At 41.6% G+C, this 25,556-nt stretch overlaps 1 long non-coding RNA gene across 1 annotated transcript in view; it reads right to left on the bottom strand.

Moving 5' to 3' along the window:
• Positions 1–25,556, bottom strand: part of LOC121397116 — a 51,361-nt gene that overhangs the window by 610 nt on the left and 25,195 nt on the right. The window contains exons 2-4 of the long non-coding RNA XR_005963467.1: positions 18,508–18,559; positions 7,786–7,836; positions 4,138–4,189 (exon numbers count right to left, since the gene is read on the bottom strand). This is a non-coding gene — a long non-coding RNA (uncharacterized LOC121397116). The remainder of the gene's footprint in view (positions 1–4,137; positions 4,190–7,785; positions 7,837–18,507; positions 18,560–25,556) is intronic.

Here is a 25,556-nt window from a genome sequence, read left to right as displayed (position 1 = left end):
TTAAATCATACTACCATTTACATGTATTATTTCATAAAATAGTGAACTTGACTGAAAGATGAGAGTGTGCTCAGCCGCACCCAGTTCAGGCATGTAGTCCCCAAATTGGTACATCTATAGGAGCACCACAGTGTGATCTTCCACTGCATCTTTGTTCTATAGAAACTCCCAGAACTAGTACATTATTTTCCACATAGGAAGACAAGCCCAAAGAGAAACTTACCAATCCACAGAGGTTGTCTAATATTTTGGCAGCCCCCCATTAAACTATCCATGGTGCACTGTCAAATGGCTCTGGAAGGGGCCTCACATTAGTGATGTGCGGGTCAGATAAAACCCCATCCACACACCCCCACCCACACTAGACTTTCACATTCCTTTTATAGGCCCACCCTGCCGATGAAGAGCTTGATGCGAACTCGCCCGCAAATGGGGGTGCGAGGTCAGCCCAAACTCAACCAGCTGAAGGGTCTTGTGGGTATGTGCCTAGGGCGCAAAGCAGGGTCGGCGCCAGAATTGAAGCTGATCACTAAACAGGGCCAGACATATGGGAAGGCAGTGCCGCTATAAGGAGAAGCCAAATCTGGTGGGACTAGAACCAACATCCTTTGAAAGCCTTAGCATGACCAACTAAAAGTCCAAGACATTATCCATTATGCCACAGAGCCAGCCGTTTGCCAATCACACACACCCACTGTGAGATCATATAGTACATCACTCTTTCACCAACAAATATTTATTTTCCAGGTTCAATTGTATGGTCATGGGCACACGGGCTGTAGGCTCCGCTACTCTCAGCCTGCTTGAATCTAATTCAGATCATGAGAGATTGGGCATGGAGCAGATCCGCTTCTCTCAGCCTTCAAAAATGTGCTGAGATGGCAGCAAGGTGATGATATAGAAACACCCAAACTGGGGCCGTTCTTTTCCCCGAAAAGGAGCACCAGCCCACAGAAAAACTTTCACTGCCAGTAAAATGATTAATGGTGTGCTCCCGTGCAATGGCTCAGGAAGGGGCAAGAATCAAACTCACACCCTAAGGAAACATTCCACTTTGAAGGATAACACACTTCCCATTGTACCACAGAGAAACCAGCAGAATGACCAAGTATAGCATAACTAACATTTCAGCTACAATTACATATTTGCGGCTCATCTATGAACCAATGAAAAACCAAATGTCATGATTAGATTATCACTATGAGGGAATTAAAACACACCTTTGTATAATTTGTATTAAATATATTAAAGACTAACATACTGTCCATTGAGTGTAACAGCAGAATATACTACTATGTCTAGATGGGACTCACATATGGACCAGTGATTAACAAGTTGGAATTTTATCTCCACCCCAATCTAAAACACTGACTCTGGTGGGACTCAAACCCAAAACCTTGGAATACCTTAACTTAATCAACTTGAAGTCCAATGCACTATCCATTGCGCCACAGAGCCAGTAGGCAACCACACACCATGAGCCACACACACTGTGAGACCATACAGTACATTTGGTACAGTAGTCACCACTACAACTGCTTCTCTTTTCTTGGCAGCGCACGTTCCCCAATGGCAACTTACCATCGGCACACAAATGCAGGAGCAACTGTAACAGCACCACATATTCATTAAATGCCTTTACAGGTATGGGACCTGTTATCCAGAATGCTCAGGACCTGGGGTGTACCTGATTATGGATCTTTCTGTAATTTGGATCTTCATACCTTAAAGAAGAAACAAACCCTTGCTACTAAAATCCCCTCCCCCACCCTATATAGACCCCCCCCGCTCTGCTCCTACCCCTCGGTGCAGATTCTGTCCAGCGGAGTTCAGCCACTTCAGTAATCTTCAGCTCTTCTTCCAGCGCTTCGGCAATTTCTGTGACTTTTTGCGCAGGTGCAGTTGTCGCGAAACAGAAAATTGCTCCAACTGCGCATGTGCCAATACGGCACTTACTTCCCGAAGATTAGCGAAGAGAAGAAGATGGCTGCCGTAAACTCCGCTGGACAGAATCTGCACCGAGGGGTAAGTAAAGAGTTAGGGGAATTTAGCAAAGGTACCACCTAGGCCTTTACAGGTGTGGGACCTGTTATTCAGAATTCTCAGGACCTGGGGTGTTAATGGATTTTCCATAATTTGGACCTTCATACCTTATGTCTACTAGAAAATCATGTAAACATTTAAAAAAAAAACTATATTCTGGTTTTGCTTCCAAAAAGGATTAATTATATCTTAGTCGGGATCAAGTACAAGATACTGTTTTATTATTACAGATAAAAAGGAAATAATTTTTATAAATTTGGATAATTTGATAAAATGGAGTCTATGTGAGTTGGCCTTTCTGAATAATGGATTTCCGGATAACGGATCCCATACCTGTATTGCACACACATTGCATTACAGTAACATTTCAGGCTATACAGACCTATCAAGCTGAAAAACCACATTAACAATCCATTTGTTATCCTGTTGCGCCATCTAGTGGTTATTAGTGTACAAAACAGTATACAAACTCATTACAATTTAGAAAGTGCAAAAATGTTCACAAAGGTCTCAAACATACGTGCTCCATATTAGAAAAGTGTGAGTGCTTGATTAGATATACATATTAAACACATCTGAAAGTACCCTGGTCTGGTGGAAAACATTTAAGGAAAACGGCTGCCATGAGGGGGATGGGGAAGCATAGATACAAGTCTAATTAGTACCAATATATCAGTTGCAACACTTTTTAGTTTTGGCAATCTGTCTTTCCTGGTCATCCCCGGCAGCATAATCAATTACCTTTGGGTTAGCTCTCCCCATCAGTAATACAGAAGAAACACACACCCCCCAACATGCGTAAGGGTCCCCTCCTCCAATCCTCACCCGTATTTTGTTTCTTCTGTCAGTAAGTTAGCAGGCTGGGCACTCAATGAAAAATGGGACAGTTGCGAGGTATGATAGAGGTCTATACAGATGCATCGGCTGGGGAGCCCATACAGATGCGGCACAACCTCAGGGAGTATGGAGAAGGGATCTATCACATCTCCCTTGACATGTTCTAAAGATAAGAGCAGTTCGAGAAGCTCTACTCTTCTTCAGGTCAGTTTTCCTAGGCACTTCAGTGAAATTCAAATGCGACAATGCTTTGGAAGTAGCTTACATAAGGAAACAAGGAGGGACTAGCAGTGAATCTTGAATTGTCAAGCGGATGCCTTGAGTAAAGCAGAGTAGTCACTGTGTCCAAAGGTCTTCAATTGGGTTACATCCAAATGGGGTCTTCCTTATCTTTTCCAGAGTACCATCGCCATCAGCGACGGCAGTGGATGTGCTCTCAGGACTAGACAAACCTCTGAACATATGTCTTTGTCCTATTCCCTTTAATCTTCACTGAGCTGAAGATGATACTTTCCTGCAATCTTGCCGGAGTGGCAGTTCAGGAACCAAGTTACCAATAACGTAGAATTTATTGAGTCAGGGTCCTCTCCTATACCCGAATCCAGAAACGCTGAACCTTGCGGCCTGGAGGTTGAGAAGTTGAAGTTGAGAGAGCAGGGATGTTCTGAAAAATTCATAGAGACACTTTCAAGGCCAGGAAATATGGTCACAGGCTCAAGGGGTTAATTCCTGTGAACCTTCTACCCCTATGGTACTTGATTTTCATCAATCTGGCCTACATTGTGGATTAAGCTTGAGCTCATTGAAGGTCCAGGTTCTTTTGGCCTCATCTGATTTAATGTGAAACAATGCAGATCACAATTTGATCCACAAGTGCTTTTTAATAAAATATAGAACTCAAGTTCAAGAATGATAGTATGCCAAGTGGCTCCCAGTTTGGGCACCCAATCCCTAATTTCAGCAGACCTCCCCACCAACACAGTCAGATGTTGTAGGTCAGAACAATCAGACTAATGTTATAGCACAATTCCATTAAATTTTGTTGTTATTTTGGGCAAGGACAATTTCCCAAAAATAGACAACCAAATGGCTGCCCACTTATTCACCAATGATCACATCATCTGAGAATTCACATCCACAACTTTTGACAACGTTACTTTAACTTCTGGAGGTCCTGTGGGTTAGAGCCTTATAGATGAAGAGACAGAATGAATATAAAGACCAATTCAGTGAGACTGAAACCATGGAACATCTTACCTTGTTTTGTAGAAGACTGAGGTACATTCCATCATAGCACAGAGCCAGCTTGCTGCAAGAGAAATAGAATACTCAAATCAGGCAAAATCTAAGGACCAAAAAGTTACTCTGCTTTATTGTTTCATCAAATACATACTCAAAATAAATTGTACAAATAGTTTCAGATAGAGAATTCTGCCAATTCACACAAACCCTGAGTGAAACGACCAACTAAGAACACAAATTAGAATCTGATCAGTAGGAGAGAAGGTCGTACAAAGAGGAAAGCACTGTCACCATCAGGGGGGCAGGTGGGAGTCATGTCAGGGACATTATACACAAGACACTACTATAGAAACTCCCTGGGCTAGTGCATTTTTTTTTGAATAGGAAGACAAGCCCAAAGAGAAACTTACCAATTCCCTGAGGTTTTCTAATATTTTGTCAGCCCCCCATTAAACTATCAACAGCGCACTCCTGTCAAATGGCTCTGGAAGGGGCTCACATATAAACCAATGATTAACATGTCAGGTTTTATCTGGATTGGGTATTCAAAATCCGACTCTGATGGGACTAAAACTCACAAGCTTTGAAAAACTTGTCCCAAGCAGCTTGAAGCCCAACACACTATCCATAGAGCCACATAACATCTGTCATTACCTACCTACATACAGCTCATTAAAGGAAAACTATACCCCCCAAACAATGTAGGTCTCTATAAAAAGATATTGCATAAAACAACTCATGTGTAAAACCCTGCTTCATGTAAATAAACCATTTTCATAATAATAAACTTTTCTAGTAGTATGTGCCATTGGGTAATCATAATAGAAAATTGCCATTTTAAAAAATAAGGGCCGCCCCTGAGATCGTAAGATTCACTGTGCACACAAACAAACCACATGTAAGGTCACATGAGCCAATTAACAGACAGAGTTGTGTCTTTTGCTTCAACACTTCTTCCTGTTACAGTTAGTGTTGTAATATTTCTGGTCAGGTGATCTCTGAGGCAGCACAGAGACCATCACAAAATGGTGGCTCAAGGCAAGAGATGTAAAAGGGCAATATTTACTTAAATATATATTCCAGTTTGGTAAGATTCTTTAATATGCCACTTAATATGATATGAACTATCTGTTGCTTAAGTGTTCATTTTGGGGATATAGTTTTCCTTTAAGTTATACTACTATTTACAGCTTTTATTTAATTAAATAGTGAGCTTGACTCAAAAAATGTGAGTATGCTCAGACGCACCCAGTTCGGCATGTAGTCCCCAAATTGGTACATCTATAGGAGCACCACAGTGTGATTTCCTTTTTTTTTTGATCACTAGAGGAAAGACCAGACATAGGGGAAGGCAGTGCCACTATAATGAGGAGAGACAGAAGGGAATCCTGTCAGTGAACTCATACACAAATATAATCAGAACATTGGCTTTTTCATTTTGGCAATCTATCAATGGTGCACTCCTGTCAAGTGGCTCAAGAAGGGGCTCACATGTTGACTAACAAGTTAGGTTTTATCTGGATTAGGCATTCAAAATCTGACTCTGGTGGGACTGGAACCCACAACCTATGAATACCTAAACATAACCAACTAGAAGTCCAATGTCCTATCCATTGCGCCACAGAGCCAGACAATTACCCCTCACACACACCCACTGTGAGATCATATAGTACATCAGTCTTCCACCAACAAATACTTGTTTTGTCACCAGCATACACAATAGAGTGAAAATTTCCAATTTTATTTTAACACACAGACAGGTGTGACTGTACAGCTATGAGCACACGGAGCTATAGGCTCCACTACTCTCAGTCTGCTTGAATCTAATTCAGATCAACTGAGATGGGACATGGAGCAGATCCACTTTTCACAGTCTGCAAAAATGCCCATGTTGAGAGCAGTGGAGCCTACAGTTCTGTGTGCCCATAGCCTACGTTTTAGCCAAGGATGACTGCAAAACCTAAGAAAGATGGCGGCAAGGTGTTGCTATAGAAACACCCACACTGGTGCAGTTTTTTTCCCAAAAAGCACGAGCCCACAGAAAAACTTTCACTTGTCACCGCCAGTGAAATTATTAATGGTGTGCTCCTGTGAAATGGCTCAGGAAGGGGCTCACATATAGACCAAAGACACCAAGTTGGGCTTTATCTGTACCTGCCATTCAAAATATAAGGCAATAAAACCCACAGCCATTGAAAATCTTAGCTTGTTCAACTAGAAGTCCAATGAAACCGCCACTGTACCACAAAGGCACCAGCATAGTCACAACCCACACACACTGTGAGACAATACATTACGTCACACTTTCAGTAAAAACACAAAAGCAGAAATTTCTTGGCTGACCTCCGCACCGCTCCTCTGCATGTAACTGACTGAATAGAAAAGAACAGATTTTATTAAGATCAACAGAGATGTGGCACAAAGCGGATGCGTTTCTCTCAGACTACATACACAAGTGTAATCAAGCTGGGTATTACCTCTGTCAGACAGTCAAAAGTTTACTCTGCTGGGACTCAAACCCACATCCTTTGAATACCGTACTCAATGCGCTATCCATTGCACCACGGCGCCTAAGACCTCTAGCACCCACATATGTCGAGAGACAGTACAGTACATCACATTTCCACCAACAAATGTGGCACCCAGTTTGGACACCCGGCAAATTCACTAAGCGCCGAAGCGCCGAACGCTAGCGTCAATTCGCTAGCGTTGGGCATTTTCGTTACTTCGCAAATTCACTAACGAACGCTGGCGTAGATTCGCTAGTGTTACTTCGCACCCTTACGCCTGGCGAATTTTCGCTACAGACGTAACTACGCAAATTCACCAACGCGCGCAGTGTACTGAACGCTACCTTTTACGCTAGACTTCCTTCGCCACCTCAGACCAGGCGAAGCGCAATAGAGTAGATAGGGATTGCTTCAAAAAAAGTTCAGATTTTTTCTAAGTCCCAAAAAACGCTGGCGTGTTTTCTATATTATGGGTGATAGGCTGAAAAAGATCGAAAAATTTTTGGGGCTCCCCTCCTTCCCCCTACATTTCCTAACTCATGGCAACTTAACTATACAGTGGGCACATGTGTAGGGCAAAATAAAATTTTATTTGATGTTTTGAAGGTTTCCCAGGCATTTGTAGTGATTGTACGTATTCCTCCATTGAAATTTGAATTTGGCGCCGTATGCAAATTAACCTTCGCTAGCGTAACTTCGCTTCACTTAGCGAATCAACGCTAGCGCAACTTCGCAACCTTACGCTACCCCTGTGCGCAACTTCGAATTTTAGTAAATTTGCGGAGCGCTGGCGAAACTACGCCTGGCGAAGTGTGATGAAGTGCGGCGAAGCACGGCGAAGTTGTGCCTGGCGCAACTACGAATCTTAGTGAATTTGCCCCACAGTTTGGACACCAATTTCAACAGCCTCCCCGCCAACAGAGCTTACAGAGCTTATCTAAACTTCTAAAATCTCTTATTCATAAATGTGTGGAAAAACATTAGGCACACGCAGTGAACTGAATCTCTACATTTTCTTCCCCAGGTCAGTGATGGTTATAAGGGAAGTTTTGCACCACCGTCATTCTTACCTTTCCTAGGCCTCCCACGGCACAAATAGACTCGACCATAGAGTGACAATTTCCTCAGTGACTCAAAGAATGGGATATCTTACCTTGTTTTCTAGAAGACTGAGGCACGTTCCATTGTAGCACAGAGCTGCTTGCTGCAAGATAAATAGAATACTAAAGTCAGGCAGAATCTAAAGGACCAAAAAGTTACTCTGCCCAATGGTACCCAATGATATAGTGAGTTATCAAGATTCACACAGTCCCACTGAGACCAGACAACTAAGGACACAGAATACAAGTTGATGACTAAGGAAAAGGGTCCCATACATAGAGGAAAGCAGGGCCATCGGGGGGACATCATACACAAGTCTAATCAGGACATCAGTTGGAAAGCTTTTTAGTTCTGGCAAACTGTCTATGGTGCACTGCAGTCCTGGCTTAGGAAGGGGCTCATATATGGACCAATGATTAACCAAACTTCATGGTTAGATTATCACTAGGAGGGAATTAGAACACACACCTTTGTATAACTTGTATTAAATATATTAACATACTGCTCATTGAGTGTAACAGCAGAATATACTACTATGTCTGGATACAAAGACTGAAACAAGAACCAAACTCACAACCTAATAAAAACTTTTACTTTATAAGCTACCACACTTTCCATTGTGCCACAGAAAGAGCAATAGCGCAAAGTGAGTATAACATAACTAACATTTCAGCTACAATCATTATTGCACCAAATACAAACTAAAAATAAATTGGGCAAACTATAAATCTACAGATAAATAATTCCGCCAGTTTGAGCAATGTATAGGAAGACAGGTGAAAGGCCTATGAGAGAAATCATACACAAGTCTAATCAGGACATCAGTTGGGGGGTCACATATAGACCATTGACTAACATGTCAGGTTTTATCTGGATTGGGCATTCAAAAGCTGATTCTGGTGGGACTCAAACCCACAACCTTTGAATAACTTGTCACAAGCAACTAGAAGTCCAATGCGCTATCCATTCTGCCACAGAGCCTGGCACGTAACGTGTGTCATCACTTACATACATACAGTTCATTAAATTATACTACCATTTACATGTATTATTTCATAAAATAGTGAACTTGACTGAAAGATGAGAGTGTGCTCAGCCGCACCCAGTTCAGGCATGTAGTCCCCAAATTGGTACATCTATAGGAGCACCACAGTGTGATCTTCCACCGCATCTTTGTTCTATAGAAACTCCCCGAACTAGTACATTATTTTCCACATAGGAAGACAAGCCCAGAGAAACTTACCAATCCACTGAGGTTGTCTAATATTTTGGCAGCCCCCCATTAAACTATCCATGGTGCACTGTCAAATGGCTCTGGAAGGGGCCTCACATGAGTGATGTGCGGGTCAGATAAAACCCCATCCACACTAGACTTTCACATTCCTTTTATAGACCCACCCTGCCGATGAAGAGCTTGATGCGAACCTGCCCGCAAATGGAGGTGTGAGGTCAGCCCAAACTCAACCAGCCGAAGGGTCTTGCGGGAATGTGCCTAGGGCACAAAGCTGGGTCGGCACCAGGCACATACCTGCTCTGTCACCTACCCTATTCCCGGTCACATACCTCCCCAGCAGCCGCTTGAATCTTTGTGTGCAAATGCGCTTCTGCACGAGCACAGTCTTGCGCACGTGTAATGAAACTCAATATTAGCGACAGGATAAGTTGCCTAGGGCACCTGGCCAGGCTCAGGTGAGATTCGAACCTTGTCACATGCAACTAGAAGTCCAATGCGCTATCTCTTGCGCCACAGAGCCCGGCATATGATGTCGATCATTACCTACAAGTTCATTAAATTAAACTACCATTTACAGGTATATAGTGAACTTGAGTGAAAAATGTGAACATGCTCATTGGCATCCAATTTCAGGCATGTAGTCCCCAAATTGGTAAATCTATAGGAGCACCACAGTGTGATCTTCTTCTGCTTCTTTGTTCTTCAGTAAAATGCTGAAATTAAACAAAATATCCAGTCTTTTACTCTATTGTGCATGTGCTGGCCAGAGCCATCAAAGAATAAAGAAGTGGAAGAAGATGACTGAAATAGCCCAACTAAGAAAACAGAATTGAAGCTGATCACTAAACAGGCCAGACATATGGGAAGGCAGTGCCCTATAAGGAGAAGCCAATCTGGTGGGACTAGAACCAACATCCTTTGAAAGCCTTAGCATGACCATCTAAAAGTCCAAGACATTATCCATTATGCCACAGAGCAAGCCATTTGCCAATCACACACACCCACTGTGAGATCATATAGTACATCACTCTTCCAACAACTAATATTTATTTTCCGGGTTCAATTGTATGGTCATGGGCACACAGGCTGTAGGCTCACCCGCAAACGGGGGTGCACTGTCCACCCAAATGTCTTGCGGGTATGTGCCTAGGGCACAAAGCGGGGTTGACGCCATGCACGTACCTGCTCTGTCACCTACCCCATTTCTGGTCCCATCCCTCCCCAGCAGCTGCTTGAATCTTTGTGCATAAACGCGCTTCTGCGCACGAGCACAGTCTTGCGCATGTGTAATCGAGCTCAATATTAGCCAGCGCTGTGGCAAGCCAAGTTGCCTAGGGCACCTGGCCAGGCTCAGGTGAGACTCAAACCCACAACACCTTGTCACATGCAACTAGAAGTTCAATGCGCTATCTCTTGCGCCACAGAGTCCGGCATATGATGCCTTTCATTACCTACAAGTTCATTAAATTATACTACCATTTATAGGTATATAGTGAACTTGAGTGAAAAATGTGAGTATGCTCATTGGCATCCAGTTCGGGCATGTAGTCCCCAAATTGGTAAATCTATAGGAGCGCCACAGCGTGATCTTCTTCTGCTTCTTTGTTCTTCAGTAAAATGCTGAAATTAAACAAAATATCCAGTCTTTCACTCTATTTGGCCAGAGCCATCAAAGAATAAAGAAGTGGAAGAAGATGACTGAAATAGCCTAACTAAGAAAACAGAATTGAAGCTGATCACTAAACAGAAGCCACATTTGGTGGGACTAGAACCAACATCCTTTGAAAGCCTTAGCATGACCAACTAAAAGTCCAAGACATTATCCATTATGCCACAGAGCCAGCCATTTGCCAATCACACACACCCATTGTGAGATCATATAGTACATCACTCTTTCACCAACAAATATTTATTTTCCAGGTTCAATTGTATGGTCATGGGCACACGGGCTGTAGGCTCCGCTACTCTCAGCCTGCTTGAATCTAATTCAGATCATGAGAGATTGGGCATGGAGCAGATCCGCTTCTCGCAGCCTTCAAAAATGTGCTGAGATGGTAGCAAGGTGATGATATAGAAATACCCAAACTGGGGCCATTCTTTCCCCCAAAATGGAGCACCAGCCCACAGAAAAACTTTCACTACCAGTAAAATGATTAATGGTGTGCTCCCGTGCAATGGCTCAGGAAGGGGCAAGAATCAAACTCACACGCTAAGAAAACATTGAAGGATAACACACTTCCCATTGTACCACAGTGAAACCAGCAGAATGGCCAAGTATAGCATAACTAACATTTCAGCTACAATTACACATTTGCACTCATCTATGCACCAAGGAGAGACAGAAGGGAATCCTGTCAGTGAACTCATACACAAATATAATCAGAACATTGGCTTTTTCATTTTGGCAATCTATCAATGGTGCACTCCTGTCAAATGGCTCAAGAAGGGGCTCACATATGGACCAGTGATTAATAATTTAGGTTTCATCTGGATTGGGCATTTAAACGTGGACTTTGCTTGGACTCAAACCCACAACCTTTGAATACCTCAGCATAACCAACTAGAAGTCCAACACACTATCCATTGCGCCACAGAGCCAACTGCCTGTGCTTCCCACACACCCACTGTGAGATCATATAGTACATCAGTCTTCCACCAACAAATACTTGTTTGAGTCTCTGGTAGGACTCAAATCAACAACCTTTGAATGCCTTTGCTTGATCAACTAGAAGTCCAATGTGTTATCCATTGGGCCACAGAGCCAGACTTAAGCTGCATTCCACGGCCCACACACACTGTGAGACCATACAGTACATTACATTTCTGGAACTTTTTCATATTTTTTTATTCACCTTTAATTTATCTCATAGCAATCTGTACCATTAGGACGAGATACAATACAGACTGAGAATAAATTATGCAACATATAAAGCTACAGACACATAATTCTGCCAGTTTGCACCCAGTTTGGGAAATGTATAGTGAGAAATTAATATTTACACAATCCCTGACTGAGACCAGACAACTAAGAAGACAAAATACCAACGGAACACTAGTAAAAAGAGGTCCATAAACCTGACCTGTTTACTTAAATCTAGATATTTATACTCATCAGAAACTTGATAAACAAATACTGCAAAATAACGGAACTGTACTGTTATGCTAGCTTTGTTTTATATTTATGTTTGTTTTTCTCTCTCTTTAACTTTACTATATTATATAGTATGCACTTTTCATTTACTATGATAGCCACCAACTGGATACCTATGATCCAATATTTGTAAGACATGCTTAAGAAATCTCAATAAAAACATGTTTAAAAAGAAAAAAAAAAAGAGGTCCATACATAGAGGTAAATTGAGCCCCATCAGGGAGACAGGTGAGACCCCTGGTAGGGACGTCATACACAAGTCTAATCAGGACATATATTGTAATGCTTTTTAGTTTTGACAATCTGCCTATGGGGCACTCAAAAGCCTTTAGCCAAAGAGAGTGAATGTATTTAGTAATGAATGCCCTAATCCCCCATGGCTTCAATGAAAGTATCACTATGAATATTTTTATTTAATATCTTTCCTTATTATCCTGTACCTCTGGATTCCTGGAGATTGAATGAACAATATAAACAGATGCACTCACAGCAGTTTTGGTGAATTCACATTTGTTCTATAAGGATACGTTGTCATGAATATAATCTGTTACATTTGTGTAACACTTTGTGACCTGTTTCCTTTTTACTTGATACTTTCAGCAGAGGGGAAGTTTATTCTATTAACCAGGAAGAGTCAGATAAGTACATTGTATATATGAGGTGCTTTTACTCCTACTTTGCTTCAATTTCGTCCTCATGAAATTGACAAACAGATTTGGAGTAATTTATAGACGTGCTCTTCCCATCACCACTTCAGTCTTTGACAAAGCTCATGTACAGTGAATACTCACTAGTGATGGGGTCTATTTTGGTTATCTGCAATTCCTGCAACTTTGTATCTATCTGGGCAAAGTGATTTCTGTTGGAGGGTGTTAATGCACTGAATTGAAAAAGTTACATTTTCAATATATGTTCATTGGGACTCTCTATACACTGGGTGGGTGCAGCTAAATGGGTCATTCTGTTTCTATTTGGTTAATTAATACTTCACTTGACTCTACACACCATATATTTGTTTCTCTTTCCATCCAGTGGAAGGTGCTGCCAATTATCTATCTTGATGCATTAGATACAAAGACTGACTTAGGTAAGAATCAAACTCACAACCTAAGAAAACCTTCCACCTTTAAAGCTAACGGACTAGTCATTGTGCCACAGTAAAACCAGCAGAGACTCTGGGTATAATATAACTAACTAACATTTCAGCTACAATTATTATTGCACCAAATACAAACTGAAAATAAATTGGGCAAAATACAAATCTACAGGTAAATAATTCCGCCAGTTTGAGCAATGTATAGGAAGACAAGTGAAAGGCCTATGAGAGAAATCATAAACAAGTCTAATCAGGACATCAGTTGGAAAGCTTTTCAGTGTTGACAATCTCTCTATGGTGCACTCTTGTCAAATGGCTGAGAAAGGGACTCACATATGGACCAGTGATTAACAAGTTGGAATTTTATCTCTTCCCCAGTCTAAAAAGCAGACTTTGGTGGGACTCAAACCCACTACCTTCGAATGCCTGAGCTTGATCAACTAGAAGTCTAATGCACTATCCATTGTGCCACAGAGCCAGTAGGCAACCACACACCATGAGCCACACACACTGTGAGACCATACAGTACATTTGGTACAGTAGTCACCAATACAACTGCTTCTCTTTTCTTGGCAGCGCACGTTCCCCAATGGCAACTTACCATCGGCACACAAATGCAGGAGCAACTGTAACAGCACCACATATTCATTAAATGCCTCTACAGGTATGGGATCTGTTATCCAGAATGCTCAGGACCTGGGGTGTTCCGGATAATGGATTTTTCTGTAATTTTGATCTTCATACCTTAAAGGAGAAAAAAACCCTTGCTACTAAAATCCCCTACCCTACACAGACCCCCCTCCCTGCTCCCAGCCTAGTTGTTACCTTTGCTAAATTCCACTAACTCATTACTTACCCCTTGGTGCAGACTCTGTCCAGCGGAGTTCACAGCAGCCATCTTCAGGCGCCTCAGTAATCTGCGAGTCTTCTTCCATCGCTACTGCAATTTCCGTGACTTTTGGTGCATGTGCAGTTGTCCTGTAACGGAAAATTGCTCCAACTGCCCATGTGCCGATACGGCACTTATTTCCCGAAAATTACCGAAGAGAAGAAGATGGCTGCCGTGAAATCTGCTGGACAGAATCTGCACCGAGGGGTAAGTAAAGAGTTAGGGGCATTTAGCAAAGGTACCACCTAGGCCTTTACAAGTATTGGACCTGTTATTCAGAATGCTCAGGACCTGGGGTGTTCCGGATAATGGATCTTTCTGTTATTTGGATCTTCATAGCTTACACTATAGATTCCTCGCTAGCAGCGCCGGCCATTCAACGGAAGGAATACCACTGTTTAATATCATTCGGCTTTATTAGTACACACAGTGCGGAGTTACAATTTCAGTGGGTGTGCTGTGCAAACCTACGCGTTTCGTGTCTAGGTAAACGACACTTCCTCAGGGTTACAATTACATCACGTGTCTCAGTGTTTAAATAGGGTCAAATAAGGTCAAAGTGCATATCATTTCGAGACTAAAAGTGCAATAGTGCAATTAATTAATAATAATGTGTACATTCATGAAAATACATCAAGATGCATAAAATCTATTGTTAAGTGCAAGTGCTTATATTGTATATAGTAAATAAAATGATTTGATTTGTGTTCACAATTTATGAATTATATAAAAAAAAAAAGTTAAAAAATTTTTGTTAATTTTACATGAATTCCCATATAATTGTTCATAATCAAAGTTATATGTACATACAGTGAATTTAATATCAATAAACAATCTATCTGTCTTGTCTATTTAATTTGTTTAAATATTATTTTTCCGCATCTTAAAGATAATCAATTTGAAAAATAAAGATGTTGAAATGAAAACACCCATCATGCAGTTTTTGTGTTGTTATTTCTTAACACGTTCAAGTAGTAATGTTGTAAAATAAATATAATTTATATAATATAATATCAATGGATAAGGTTCTATATTAATTCATAACTTATTTTGTGAATAATATATTCAGAGGACATTTATTGTATTAATTAATATTCAAATTCTGGTATTTTTTAATTCCTCTTTACCTAACGCTATTACGGAAATTGTTTCATCGGGCTGTAGATATATTGAATATGGTTTACTTCTCTTAATCAATGAAGAACCTAATCTCACAGTCTTTGTTCAAACCATGTGGTACTACAGTCTCCAATAATGACATCCACTTGATTTCTCTCTTAGATAACAATTTGTCTATGTCTCCTTTCCTTTTTCCCAGTCTTACAGTTTCTATAACCTGAAAAGAGATAAAATTCTCATTAGCACTATGTTCATTAATTATATGTGCTGCTATAGCTGAGGATATGTCAGATCTATTTATGCAGGCTATATGTTCTAATATTCTGTCTTTAGCTTTCCTAGATGTTTTTCCTACATATTGTTTTCTACATCTGCATGTAGCAAGGTATATTATATTTGTAGTACGACAATTCGCATATGTCTTATTTGGTATGTTTGTCCTGTCACTGTACTCTGTATTTTTTTGGAAACATTCATAAATCTGCAACATTTACAAATGTTGGCCCCACACTTGTAGGTCCCTATTGTCTGTAGCCAATTCTTTCTGTCGATTTTTCGGTAACATACTTGGTGATATTCTATCCCTGAGTTATACCCACGTCTATAGACAAATTGTGGATCTTGTAACTCGAGTCTAGATAAAACCGGGTCTAACTTCAATACCTTCCAATGTCTTAGAATGATGCGTCGTATTTCCTCAGCTTCTAAGTTATGTGCAGTAATAAATCTCATTCTCCCTGTTCCTTGTGTTGAATGTTTTTCTTTTTTACTTCTATAGGTTGAGAGTAATTTTTCTCTGTTAGTTGATACTGCCTTTTCATATGCTCTTTTATATTATCTGTTTTATATTCCTCTGATTAGAAGTCTATCCCATAGCTCCATAGATCTCTGCTGGAAAGCATCCCAAGTGGAACAATTCCGTCTCAGACGTATGAATTGTCCAGTCGGTATGCTCTCCAGCAAAGATCTCGGTGGCTACTTTGTCTTTGTAGGAGAGAATTTCTACTTATGACTTTCTATAGACATCTGTGTGTACTACACCATCCTGTGAAATAAACTGTATATCTAAAAACTCAATGGTGGTAGGGTCACATTTGTATGTAAATGCAATGTTCTTTCCGTTGTTGTTACAGTAATTCACATATTCTTATTTGACCCTATTTAAACACTGAGACACGTGATGTAATTGTAACCCTGAGGAAGTGTCGTTTACCTAGACACGAAACGCGTAGGTTTGCACAGCACACCCACTGAAATTGTAACTCCACACTGTGTGTACTAATAAAGCCGAATGATATTAAACAGTGGTATTCCTTCCGTTGAATGGCCGGCGCTGCTAGCGAGGAATCTATAGTGTGAAGATTGGAGTATCTGGGGCTAATACCCGAAGTCTCGCGATAGCTGCGACCAGGAAGGGAGCGCTGAACGCCGAGGTGAGCTCCGCCATAACCGCTTCTTCAATCGTTTTAATGTATTACTTCATAGCTTACGTCTACTAGAAAATCATGTAAACATAAAAAAAACAATATTCTGGTTTTGCTTCCAATAACGATTATTTATATCTTAGTCAGTATCAAGTACAAGATACTGTTTTATTATTATAGATAAAAAGGAAATCATTTTTATAAATTTGGATTATTTGGATAAAATGGAGTCTATGTGAACTATCTAGATAATTGGTTTCCGGATAATGGATCCCATAACAGTATTGCACACTTCGGGCATTACAGGAACATTTCAGGCTATACAGACCTATCAAGCTGACAGAACCACATTAACAAGCCATTTGTTATCCTGTTGCGCCATCTAGTGGTTATTAGTGTACAAAACAGTATACAAAGTCATTACAATTTAGAAAGTGCAAAAATGTCCATAAAGGTCTCAAACATACGTGCTCCTTATTAGAAAAGTGTGGGTGCTTGATTAGATATCCATATTAAACACATGTGAAAGTACCCTGGTCCGGTGGAAAATGTTTAAGGAAAATATCTGCCATGAGGGGGAGGGGGCAGGGAGATCACATATACAAGTCTAATCAGTACCAAAGAGAGCTCATGAGTTTTCTAGGATTACTGACACCCACCATAGGTCTGGTGAAGTGGGTGAGATGGAGGATGAGACCTTTTCAGAAGTGGTTCCTTGCCCATTGGGACTGATATAACACCGATTGGAACCAGAAAATGTGTTTAACTGCGAATCTCAAAATCCACCTGTTTTGGTGGCAGAGCCCAGTGAACCTCTGCTGGGAGTTTCTCCTGGAAGAACCAGACTGGATAGAGTATTCAGCCCAACATTTTGGAAATAGAAAGAGGGACAAAAAGATTTTTAATCATGCCAATTCTGTGGTCACACCCCCTAATTATCATGTTAATTTTATAAAATTTGGCAGGTTATGAAAGTTTGAACACATTTCTGTGGTTTTTATGGGTTATTACAGTTTTGCTAATGAAGGTGAATTGCCCTTTAAGCTGTATCTGCACTTCGTTGGCTGAAGTCCTTTAAGCTGTGAGTCTAAGTTCTCCTTAGAGAGCTGCTTATCTTAAATTGTTACAAAAGTATCTATTTTGGGCTCTTTGCAAAGAGCCAATTAAGTAAGAAACATTTTATCTTTTTCTGGCTGTTCAGAGCAGGAGATCAAAGAGAAATTTAAGGCATTTCAGTAACAACTCAGGACTGTGTGTTTAGCTGTCAAAATCAGGACTGTCCCATGAAAGACTGGACAGTTAGGAGGTATGAAGAGGGCTCCGCAAAGCAGAGTGTGAACTGTGTCCTAAGGTCTTCAATTGGGTTACATCCAAATGGGGTCTTCCCCTTGTGGACTTGATGGCCTCAGAGTAGAATTTCAAAATCCAAACCTTTTCCAGAGTCCCATCGCCATCAGTAACGGCAGTGAATGCTCTCTCAGGACTGGACAAACCTCTGGGCATATGTGTTTCCCCCATTCCCTTTAATCTTCAGGGTGCTGAATAAAATACTTTAATCTTAGATGGAGGTGATTGCAATCTTGTTGAATTGGCCTCTTCTAAAACATTTGGCAGTTCAGGAACCACTGAGCAAGGCCTAAAGAGTTAGCAGTTTCACATAATTCCTAATTTCCCAAAAACAGACAACCAAATGGCTGCCCACTTATTCACCAATGATCACATTATCTGAGAATTCACATCCACAATTTTTGACAACGTTACTTTAACTTCTGGAGGTCCTGTGGGTTAGAGCCTTATAGATGAAGAGACAGAATGAATATAAAGACCAATCCAGTGAGACTGAAAACATGGAACATCTTACCTTGTTTTGTAGAAGACCAAGGTACATTCCATCATAGCACAGAGCCAGCTTGCTGCAAGATAAATAGACAACTCAAATCAGGCAAAATCTAAGGACTAAAAAGTTACTCTGCTATATTGTTTCATCAAATACATACTCAAAATAAATGTACAAACAGTTTCAAATAGAGAATTCTGCCAATTCACACAAACCCTAAGTGAAACGGTCAACTAAGAACACAAATTAGAAGCTGATCACTAGGAGAAGAAGGTCGTACAAAGAGGAAAGCACTGTCACCATCAGGGGGGCAGGTGGGAGTCATGTCAGGGACATTATACACAAGACATTACTATAGAAACTCCCTGGGCTAGTGCATTTTTTATAAATAGGAAGACAAGCCCAAAAATTTACCAATCCACTGAGATTGTCTAATATTTTAGCAGCCCCCCATTAAACTATCAACAGCGCACTCCTGTCATATGGCTCTGGAAGGGGCTCACATATAAACCAATGACTAACATGTCAGGTTTTATCTGAATTGGACATTCAAAAGCTCTGGTGGGGCTATCCATTGCACGACAGAGCCAGGCGCATCACATTGATCATTACCTATATACATACAGTTCATCAAATTATACTACCATTTACAGGTATTATTTCATAAAACAATGAACCTGACTGAAAAATATGAGTATGCTCAGTGGCGCACAGTTCAGGCATGTAGTCCCCAAATTGGTACATCTACAGGAGCACCACAGTGTGATCTTCCTCCGCATCTTTGTTCTTCACACCAGGTTTGCATGCTCAGTAAAGTAAAAAGCTGAAATTAAAGGAAATATCCAATTTGTTCACTCTTACTGTGTATATGCTGGCCCGGGCCATTAAAGAATAAAGAAGTTAAGAAGTTTTAAGAAGTTGTGGTGCTCCAAAAACCCAACTTTGTCACACAATGCCAGACTGAAATAGCCCAACTAAGAACAAAGAATAAAAACTGATCACTAGAGGAAAGACCAGACATAGGGGAAGGCAGTGCCACTATAAGGAGGAGAGAAGGGAATCCTGTCAGTGAACTCATTCACAAATATAATCAGAACATTGGCTTTTTAGTTTTGGCAATCTATCAATGGTGCACTCCTGTCAAATGGCTCTTATACAGAACAATGACTAACAAGTTAAGTTTTAGCTGGATTGGGCATTCAAAAGCTGACTCTGGTGGGACTCACAACCTTTGAATACCTTAGCATGGCTAACTAGCCAGGTACAACTGCACGGATATGACGGCTCCACTACTCTAAGCCTGCTTGAAACTAATTCAGATCAACTGAGATGGGGAATGGAGCAAGTTGTAAATTTATCTCCACCACAGTCTGGTGACTGAAGCTGACTCTGATGGGACTTGAACCCACAACCTTTGAATGCCTTATTTTGATCAACTAGAAAGCTAATGGACTATCCATTGTGGCACAGAGCCAGAAGCTGACAATCCAGGGCCCATACACACAGTGAGACCATACAGTACATGACATATTTTTTATTCTCATTTAATTAATCTCATAGCAATCTTTGCCATCAGGGCTAGACACAAAGTCAGTCTTGAGCAGGAGTCCCACTCACAACCTTAAGAAACGTTACAATTGGGCAACATATAAATCTACAGACACATAATTCTGCCAGTTTGCACCCAGTTTGAGCAATGTATAGTGAGATATTAATATTTACACAACCCCTGACTGAGACCAGACAACTAAGAAGACAAAATACAAGCTGAACACTAGTAAAAAGAGGTCCATACATAGAGGAACATTGAGCCCCATCAGGGAGACAGGTGGGACCCCTGGTAGGGACGTCATACACAAGTTTAATCAGGACATATATTGTAATGCTTTTTAGTTTTGACAATCTGCCTATGGGGCACTCAAAAGATGACTCTGGTGGGTTTCGAACCCACAACCTTTGAATGCCTTAGCTTAATTAACTAGAAGTCCAATGCGCTATCCATTGCGCCACAGAGCCAGTGAGGAATCAACTTCCAGGCCTCCATTGTGGCTCCAGGACATCACACTTCTACTTACAAGTAATGTCTCATGAAACAGAGCTCCAAAATGTTATCATGCTCAGTGGCCCCCAGTTTGGCCATGCAATTCCCAATTTGGTTCATCTGTAGGAGCATCACAGAGTGATCTTCATCTGTTTCTTCACACCGTGGGCATGCATGTAGTAAAGTGAAAAGCCAAACTTAAAGCAAAAACCCAGCCTTTTCACTCTACTGCACATGTGCTGGCCAAGGCTGTCGGAAAATGAATAAGTGGAAGAAGATGGTCCCTTTGTGGTGCTCCTAGAGAAGAAGGGGTGGTGCAGTTTTAGCAAACAGGAGCACCTACCCAGGGTATAAGGTAAGTGATTACAACCAGAACACATGCACATCTAGTTATCTTAACAACATGTCTAAAGGTGGCCATACATGGGTTAATATAAAATGGCAACAGACTAAGTTGGCAGCATATTGGGCAGTGTATGGGGCCCTCCGACCAGTTTTCCCCAATAGATATCTGGGCAACAATTGGCCAGATGTGACTGGCCAGGTTTAAGAATCCCATTGGATCAAGGACTGCATTGGTTCGTTGATGCTGTTCTCGACAAGACCACCTGTTTTTCCAGTGTTGTGATCCCTAAGGCCCATGATTGGATGAATCTGATATCTCCCAACTCAAGGTGGGCATATCAGGAAGAGATCCACTTGTTTGGTGACCTCCGATCACTGCGCATATTACCACCTTAACTCTGGGGGGGGATTCAAGGAATACAAGCAAAACGCTATAGAAAAGGGGGTCATATGATAAGGAAAATTGATGCCAAGAGGGGGGACAGGAGGGAGCACTGTCACAGACCTCATGTACAAGTCCAATCAGTAGCCACACACACACTGTGAGACATTATGGCACATCACACTTCTATCTATAGTCACACCCTGATTTTGTTTTTTCTATTGGACGGGGGGGATTAAATACGAAAAACAGTAAAATGGTTGGTACGTAAAATCAGACTTTCCCTGTAGAAATTGTAAAAACTGCAAGAATGAGACTTAAAATGTGGGAAAAACTAACATTCGCAAAAAAGGCTTTCTATGAGAATGTTATAGCAACACTTCAGCTTTTATTATTATTATTGCATCAAATACATACTGAGAATAAACTGGGCAACATATAAAGCCACAGACACATAATTCTGCCAGTTTGCACCCAGTTTGAGCAATGTATAGTGAGATATTAATATTTACACAATCCCTGACTGAGACCAGACAACTAAGGACACAGAATACAAGTTGATGACTAAGGAAAAGGGTCCCATACATAGAGGAAAGCAGGGCCATCGGGGGGACATCATACACAAGTCTAATCAGGACATCAGCTGGATCCTTGTTGCAAACAGCAGGATCCAAGTGCCCTTTGGCAGGACAGTCTTCCTGGATGATGGATCCCATCCACGACCTGCTGATCCCGGGAGACAACGAGCCCCTGTCTCAGAGGCCGGGCCGCCTGACCCCCAACAAGTTCCAGTGCGAGTTCCCAGGAAGTGAAGTACTCGCACCTGGGCGCCCGCAGCGTGCTGGACTTCAACTTCAGCAGCAACTCTTCAACCGCGGGACCCACTCAGCACAGTCACCAGGGGGCAGACACCATGGAAACGGTCCTGGAGCAGTTGGCGGGGCTCGAGTCCTTCCCTTCCCCGTACTTTGATGAAGACGATTTCTTCACCGATCATTCCTCTAGGGACGCCCAGGTGCGAGTACTTCACTTCCTGGGAACTCGCACTGGAACTTGTTGGGGGTCAGGCGGCCCGGCCTCTGAGACAGGGGCTCGTTGTCTCCCGGGATCAGCAGGTCATGGATGGGATCCATCATCCAGGAAGACTGTCCTGCCAAAGGGCACTTGGATCCTGCTGTTTGCAACAAGGATCTCGTCTTCCAGGGGTCCATAGGACAGGCTTGACATCGTTCGCTGTGCGCTGAGCTGTTCGGTCACCAGCAGGAGCTGCAGAGAAGCACAGGCGCTGCTCCTCCACCAAAGACACGAACAAGTGGTCGGGTAGGGTCGGCAGGAGCACGTTGGTGAATCCCTCAACTGGTAAATTGCGCTGATCACCGTGTCCATCCTACAGAGCCGCAAGAAGCCCGCTGCTTGACATGGGGAAGCACACTCTCCCAGCTGCATGCTGTCAGTGAATATCCAGGAGGAGAAATGGAGCGCTGCAGGATGGATGGTCGCCTTTTCGCCGTTTCTGAAGAGGACAGGAAGTGGAGTTTCTGTAAGTTATTTTTTTGACGTTACTGGTCCTTTAAGCAAGAATCAAACTCACAACCTAAAGAAACCTTTTATGTTGAAGATTAACACACTAGCCATTGTGCCACAGATTAACCAGCAAATTGCGTGAGTATAACATCACATATTTTTCGGCTACAATTATTGTTGCGCCAATTACATACTGAGACTAAATTGGGAAAAATATAAATCTAAAGAGAAATAATTCAGGTGAAAGGCCTATCAGAGAAATCATACACAAGTCTAATCAGGACATCAGTTGGAAAGCTTTTCAGTTCTGGCAAACTGTCTATGGTGCACTGCAGTCCTGGCTTAGGAAGGGGCTCATATATGGGCCAATGATTAACCATGGTTAGAATTTAACTCTGGGGGATTTAAACACACAGCTTTGTAGAACTTGCTCTAACTACATTGAAAGCTAACATACTGTTCATTGAGTGTCACAGCAGGTTATACAGTATATAGCTAGATACAAAGACTGCCTCAGGCAGGAATCAAACTCACAACCTAAGAAACCTTATATCTTGAAAGCTAACACACTAGCCAATGTGCCATAGAAACACCAACAGTTAAACTGAGTATAACATAACTAACTGTTATATCAACATTTTAGCTACAATTAATGATGTCTAGACACAAGTCTAATCAGGACATCAGTTGGAAAGCTTTTCAGTGTTGACAATCTCTCTATGGTGCACTCTTGTCAAATGGCTGAGAAAAGGACTCACATATGGACCAGTGATTAACAAGATGGGATTTTATCTCCACCCCAGTCTCAAAAAAGCTCTCTGGTGGGAATCCAACCCAACACTTTTGAATGGCTAAAAACCATTGCACTATCCATTGAACCACAGAGCCAGTAGCCAAACACACACATGAGCCACACACATGAGCCACACACATGAGCCACACACATGAGCCACACACATGAGCCACACACATGAGCCACACACATGAGCCACACACATGAGCCACACACACTGTGAGACCATACAGTACATTTGGTACAGTAGTCACCACTACAACTGCTTCTCTTTTCTTGGCAGCGCACGTTCCCCAATGGCAACTTACCATCGGCAAGTATTGCTTCCAATTAGGAGTTTTGCAAGTTTTGCTTCCAATAAGGAGTAATTATATCTTTTCAAGTACTTATTATTACAGAGAAAAAGGAAATCGTTTTTAAACAATTTGGATTGTTTGGATAATCTACTGTATGGGAGATGAACTATCTAGATAATGGGTTTACAGATAAGATCCCATACCTGTATTGCACACTTAGGGCATTACAGCAACATTTCAGGCTATACAGACCTATCAAGCTGACAAACCACATTAACAAGCCATTTGTTATCCTGTTGCGCCATCTAGTGGTTATTAGTGTACAAAACAGTATACAAAGTCATTACAATTTAGAAAGTGCAAAAATGTCCACAAAGGTCTCAAACATACGTGCAGGACCAGACTTACCCTTCTTGCCCCCCTAGGCCCAGCTACTGTGCCGCCCCCCTCCCCATATTACTCGGCAGACAGCACAGAACAATTATTATTATTTATATAATTAATTAATACATTAAATAACTGTTTAACCTAGCAACTGTAAGAAGTTCTGCTGCGTGTTGTGGCTGCTCTGCCTGCGCTTTTGCCTGCCCGGTTGCAGTTGCAGGCTGCTAGCCAAATTCATATGCACTCCTCCTGTGCTATTGGACTGTGCATGGCTCAGTCTAGCTGCTAATCAGGCTGGCGCGTGCAGAGTGACATCACAATGATGCTTGCATGCGTTGTCACATGACGACGTCACCGCGATCTGCGCACGGCCTGGTACAAGACATTTGCATCGCTATCTACTCTTATGTGGGCAAGGTACAGAATGAAGTACAGGAGCCAGGGTTAGGGTGGCTCCATGGCAGTACCAATGCCTTCAATAAAAGAGCTGCAGCGGGTCAATGCGGGGGCTCTGTTTTGGCTTTTACTATACGATATATAGATGTTAGAGGCGCCTGCTTGCCTCCCCAAAACATCTAGCCGTCCTAGGCCCTGGCCTTTATGGACTCTCCGCAAATCCGGGCCTACATATGCTCCATATTAGAAAAGTGTGAGTGCTTGATTAGATATCCATATTAAACACATATGAAAGTACCCTGGTCCGGTCAAAAACATTTAAGGGAAACAGCTGCCATGAGGGGAGATGGGGGAGCACATATACAAGTCTAATCAGTACCAATACACACACTGTGAGACAGTACATTGCAATTGGTTTTAATTTTTTATTATTGGTTTTTGAGTTATTTTGCGTTTTAGTAAGCAGCTCTACTGTTTGCAAATTTAGCAATCTGGTTGCTAGGATCCGTATTACCCTTGTAACCGTGCATTGCTTTAAATAAGAGACTGGAATATAAATAGGAGAGGGACTGGAAAAAAAGATGAGAAATAAAAAGTAGCAATAACAATAAATGTGTAACCTTTAAGAGCATTGGTTTTTTTAGATGGGGTCAGTGACCCCCATTTGAAAGCTAGATAGAGTCAGAAGAAGGCAAACAGTTCAAAAATTATAAAAAAAAATAATGAAGGCCAATTGAAACGTTGCTTACAATTGACCATTCTATAACATATTAAAAGTTAATTTAATCGTGAAACACCCATTTAACCAAACTTCATGGTTAGATTATCACTATGAGGGAATTAGAACACACACCTGTATAACTTGTATTAAATATATTAAAGGCTAACATACTGTTCATTGAGTGTAACAGC

The sequence above is a fragment of the Xenopus laevis genome, chromosome 8L (assembly GCF_017654675.1).
Source record: "Xenopus laevis strain J_2021 chromosome 8L, Xenopus_laevis_v10.1, whole genome shotgun sequence".
Lineage (NCBI taxonomy): Eukaryota > Metazoa > Chordata > Amphibia > Anura > Pipidae > Xenopus > Xenopus laevis.
The sequence above is the reverse complement of the archived record's forward strand: the minus strand, read 5'-3'. Positions and strand labels throughout refer to the sequence as shown.